The sequence below is a fragment of the Setaria viridis genome, chromosome 1 (genome assembly GCF_005286985.2).
Source record: "Setaria viridis chromosome 1, Setaria_viridis_v4.0, whole genome shotgun sequence".
Taxonomy (NCBI): Eukaryota; Viridiplantae; Streptophyta; class Magnoliopsida; order Poales; family Poaceae; genus Setaria; species Setaria viridis.
The window spans coordinates 23,209,372-23,215,218 of record NC_048263.2 but is presented as its reverse complement, the minus strand read 5'-3'; positions in this window follow the sequence as shown (position 1 = coordinate 23,215,218).

Genomic DNA, 5,847 nt, shown 5'->3' with positions numbered 1-5,847 from the left:
TTTTTGGGACGCCAGACTCAAGACCTGTCATCCTTCTTATCCATCATCTGCCTCTGTTCTTCTTATTGTTGTTCCCATTGGTGCAGGCGTTGGATTCTTCGTTTCTGGGATTTGGTCAAGCCGTCGGGGCACCATCTGGGCTTTACCGGTTTGACCGGCGGTTTTGCACGCTCCCAGTCTGGTTCTCGCCCTAGGGGGTTTTCATCTGACACCCTGGCATCAGCCATCTTTTCTAGCCGATCATGCGAGCTGACCCTGCCCCCCAGTCATTCGCGCTGGTCAACTCTGCCCCCCGGCCAATCATACTGGTCAACTCGGCCCCCCAGCCGATCATACTGGTCAACTCTACCCCCCAGCTGATCACACACCGAAAGGCGCCAATCTTCTTGTTCGTGCCAGTTTCTACTGATCGGCTCTGATCCTATATCTCTGGAGTGTGACCTCTTGAATGGACGACTGTTGCGATATTGACCGCTGCACTTAAGGAAATTATCGGCTGATGGTAACCTGAGGTTGTTTTCCCAGCAGTGGATGAAGAACAGGCACCGCTAGTGATCTTCGTGTCGGCGCATCATCTCTTCGCGGTGTCTTGAACTTTCTTGCTCCCGCTGATACTTGTTGAGTAAGAATTGGTAGGTGATAGGCCTACATGATCTCTCTAATCCTTCGCCCTTGTCTTCGACCCGTCTTTTCCCTTTGACACCCTCAACCGTAGGGTGATTTCTGGGGTCCACGGTGCCGCTTCTCTTAGCCGATTCTGACGTTAGCACCTTGGTTTGGAGTGCGTTTCTTCCCACATCGACCATGTTAGTAGGGAAAGGATGCTGATCGATCTTCATCGGCTTTACTAGCTTTGCCGGAACTTCAAACTTGAGTCTACCTTCCTCAATGGCTGATTGTATCTGCTGTCGGAAGATCTTGCACTCATTTGTGTCATGAGACGTGGCATTGTACCATTTGCAATACTTCATCTTCTTGAGCTGCTCGGCCGATGGGATCGTGTGATAAGGTGAAAGCTTGATCGGCCCCTCCTGGAGAAGTAAATCGAAGATTTTGTTGGCCTTTGACGTGTCAAAGCCGAATGCTTCTGGTTCCTTTTTTCCGAACGGGCATGATATCGGCTTCTTCCCTTTTATCCATTCTGTTAGGTCGATTTCCACCTCTTCCTCTAATTCAGATCCCTCCAAGTATGCCACCTTCTTTTGAAAATTCCTCCGTTGGTTGAAAGGGCGCACCTCTTGACTGGCCAGTTGGTGGACGATGTGACTTAAACTTTCAAACTCCTAGGAAACGTAGTTCTCTTTGATGTGTGATAGGAGACCTTGGAAGGCGATATCGGCCAGCTGAGCATCAGTTAGGACTAGGGTGCATCACTTGTTTCTGATCTCTCTGAACCTCTGCACGTAACTGGTCACTGGTTCATCGCTCCTCTGCCTGAGGCTAGTCAGATCTGAGAGCTTCATCCCGTGGACTCCCACGTAGAAGTACTTATGGAACTGCTTTTCCAGATCGGCCCAAGTGATGATGGAATTGGGCAAAAGCGTGGTGAACCACTGGAGGCCGATCCGGATAGGGACGACGAGAATAAATGCACTCGCAGAGCATCTTGTGTGGTGGCTTCTCCGCACTAGATAATGAATCTATTCATGTGCTCCACAGTTGATGTGTCGTCCAGTCCTGAGAACTTGGTGAAGTCAAGGACCTTGTACCGATGGGGAAACAGCAACAAGTCGTAGGCAGGCAGGTATGGCGTCTTATACATATAGGTTTGCACCTTCAGTTTCAACCCGAATTGATCTTGAATCACCTCTGCTATCCTTGCCGTCCAATCCACCTGCTGCTGATGAATGACTGGTTGAGGAATCGGCACATGTTGCTGGACTGGTGGTGCGATGGCCGGGTGATGGATTAGAGCGTGCTGTAGATTCTGCGGTTGCATAGTCGGCTGAGCAGCCGATAGTTGATGGTGCAGGGATTTTGTCCCTCCGTTGTATAGTATCATTGGCATCGCACCCCTGAGTGCTTCTGCAGCATCTGCCCCTCTGCCGATTTCTGACGAAGTCGGCTGATATTGTGGGGCCATCGGCTGACTGGCCGACATGAATGATGCCTGGGCCGGAGACTTCCCGTAACTAATCGGCTGATCTGGTCCGGCCACCGTTGCTGGTGCCCCCCAAGGCATTGAGTGGGACGGTGCTTGCGATTGGTAGCATGGCGCGCCGTTGTACCCTAGGGGCATTGAAGCATTGTAACCTCCATGTTGTGTTGGTGTCGTCTGAGGAGCCGAGGGAGATGTGCTTGGTAGCGCTGAGAAGCCTCTGATTGGAGCTACGATGGGTGGGGCGTACGCTGGTCCCTAATACCCCTGAGCTACTCCGCTAACCAAGGAACTGATGATGGTGTTGTATACCGTGTTAGTCATCATCAAGGATTGGTCGATCATAGCCTGGTAAACAGACTATTGAATCATGTCATACATCTTTCCCCAGTCCTCAGCGATGGTGATGTGGTGGGGAGTTGGAAGAGGATCTTTCTTGATGAACCCCCCGTTTCTGGTACGACTAAAGGATTGCAAGCATGTCTTCCTATAGTCTTCTAGGTGTCTTGCCAATTCTTGCTTCTGGTCATCCTTGAGATCTGCTTCTGTAACTTCAATGACGTTGTTCTTGGAGATTTCAGCAGCTTTCGACATGCTGGATGTTGTTTCTGTCCCACTGGGCATGCCAAAAGTGTGTTGACACTAAAAATCGGCCGATGACCCTCAGCGTCAGACACACGACCCGGCAGAATCTGCTTAGCTCTTGTTCGGGTTATTGCCCTAGTGCAATTCGCGTGGCGTGCCAGTCAATCTGACCTATTGATTGACAAGGAAAGAAAAGCGTTAAATTCCAGGAGCTGTTGGTCGCGACTTCATAATCGGGTCTCCAGCAGGTTCCTTTCTTGGGGCTGCAGGTACCTTGCTCGGGACTGCTCTTATTCCCGACATCATCGGTGAGCGGGGAGGAGTGTTGTTGTCATCATCATTGCCAGCTGGATGTGGAGATGGAGACTTTGCTCGAGCATGCATCGACGACGTTCCTGGTGCTGAAGGTCCTGGTGGTGATGGTCCTGGTGATGATGGTCCTGGAATTGATCGTGGTGGAGAAGTCGGTCTTGGCATTTGAGGAGATGGTTGTAGCTCAGGTTCTTCCAGGAGGGGTGCTGGCTCCATGCCTGGGATGACGATATAGCGTTTGAACCATAGAATGATGCCTCCTTCAACCGCATCTCCTAATGTCCTCTCCCCAACGCCTCTTGGGAGCTGGAGCTCACAGCCTTCATATTGCCGATCAATGAGCTGCTCTATCGAGACACTAGCATAGCTAGGTGGCATATCCATGCCATGGCTCGCCTGCATTTCCCAGCTTGGTAAGTCACTCGCGTATGCTACCTGTACATATAGCAGAAATAAAGATGTTATTAAACTCCAATCCAAAGGCGTGGTGGATCGATGGATTGAGAAGATTATTGCATAAATATTAATTATGTGTAAGAGTATACCTCAACAGTCAGGTTGCCGACCGGTACATGCAGCTCACAGGAGGCGTGTTGCCTGATGAAATCAACAGCGAACTATTGCTGGTCCTGTGGATCGGGCTGTGCTTCAGATTGTAAAAGGGCCACTAGACGATTGACTTCGTCATGCATTCTTTGTTCCTGTTGATGCTGAAAATCGGCCGACGACCCTCAGCATCGGACACACGACCCAGCAGAATCTGCTTAGCTCCTGTTCGGGTTATTGCCCTGGTGTGGTTCGCGCGGCGTGCCAGTCAATCTGAACTGTTAATTGACAAGGAAAGGAAAGCGTTAAATTCCAGGGGTTTCGATCGGCTAAATTTCCGATCTATCTCGAAAAAGCGTATCAGTGAATCGGCTGATTTACTGTAGGGATTACCAGCTATAGAGCAGCCGATGATCATGTAGCGATTGCAAAGAAATTACTAGGGTAAATTAAATAACGCTACAAATGCAACACTTGAAACAGATCTAATCGGCTATATAGCGATAAATAAGAAAAAACAGTGATGAAGCCGACAGTTTGAATCTCAAGCTGGATAACTGGTGATAAAACTAGAACAATAGATAAAACCTATAATTCTAGTAAATATCGATAACTGGTGAATAAATCTAAACGAAACGACAGCGATGCACCCAAAGTTAAAGCTTAGATATAATCTGATAAACGGAACTTACAAATCGGCCGGAGGTCATGTCGATGTAGCCCTACCAACTCGTACGAACTCGTGAAAAGAAAAGGTTTTTGGCGAAGTCGCCGACTTGAAAGTAAAGTGCGAGGAATAAGTAGATTTGTAGTATTGATTGATGTATCTTTTACAAATCTCTAGAGACGGCTATTTATAGCCTGTTACAACTGATTTCCTAACCGACTAGGATCTATCTCTAATTTAAAATAACAATAAATATTTACAAACACAACTCGCATCGGAGTTGGTTATCATATCATACTCCATGGGCCAACCTTCTTCTCTAGCTTAATCTTTTCTCCGGCCCACTCTAGGCCCATACTGGCCAAGCCGCTCCAGCTCCCAATCAGCCAACCCTTGCTGACTCCTTTTGCCAATCGGACGAAACACTGTAGCCCTAAATTGGCCGATTCCCAACTGTAGCTTTTGGTTTGCCGCACAGACCATTCTTCTCCTTCCTTGACGCTGATTCAAAACACGTGTCAAAATTCGGCATCAACAGTTCCATAGATTGCACTTGAGATTCTAGGTTGCGCCACTAGCTTTGCTTAGCCCGATCATTTCTTCGCTTGCGGCTTCTGTACGAGTCTCTGTCTTCTTTGAAACCGTACTTCCAAAGAACGATCCCGAACCCGCGGACACATCGTGGGTGCTCAGGATTCCCGAGGGCCAATGTGAGCTCATCCATTTCTCGATCCACCACCAACCTCCTAGCCTTAACATCTTCAATGTTCTTGGCGAGCTGTTTGCCCTTGAGACATATTTCCTCAGTTAAGATCAATGTCCCATCCTCTGGGTTCAGTTTGCCTCCATGAGCGAAAAACCAATTTTTAGCTCGTTGGCTCCATTCATGAGTTGCTGGTATGATACCCCGTTCAAGCAGGTCTTGTTCCATCTTCTGAAATTTGGGCACTGCTATTTTGTAACCACCTCGCCCTAGCTTATGGTGCTCTTTCTTACGACTAGAATTTTCAATGTTGGTGTTGACTTTTTGCTGACCGTCGTGGCTCCTCTTGTACTCGATAAATGCCTCCCAGTGGCCGCTCAACTTTGGAAATTCATTGAAATCTGGAATTTTGTCCTCCTCAATGTACTTTGAAACTAGAAATTTCTTGAATGTTTGAAATTGTGTGGCCATCTTCTTCAGCACCCACGCTTTCACATCCTTTTCAATATATCCAGCAAGAAATATGAAATGTTGCTTGACCTGTTCCCACAGCATATCCTTTTCTATTTGCTGCAGCGCATCCGGATCATTGCTTTTTCCTCTCCATTTCTTGAAGCTGATGGGCACATTGTCCCTTACAATAGCCCTGAGCTGAGTCACGTACTTGTTTGCCACATCGACGGGAGCAACCGGCCTGCCGTCTTCTGACACTTCCATGATCTCTAGCTTTTGCGATCCATCCATCACCATGCTTCGACCTCGTGTCTTAGGGTTTGCCGATCCATATGGCTAACAGTTCAAGATTCGTTAATTACTACATAATAACAAAGAAGAAGACATTCTAAATGGGGTACAACGTTATTAATGACATATACCTCGGTGGTATCTTCCACCACGGCAAGGTTTTGCTCGGACTCTTCATTGACATCGGTGGAT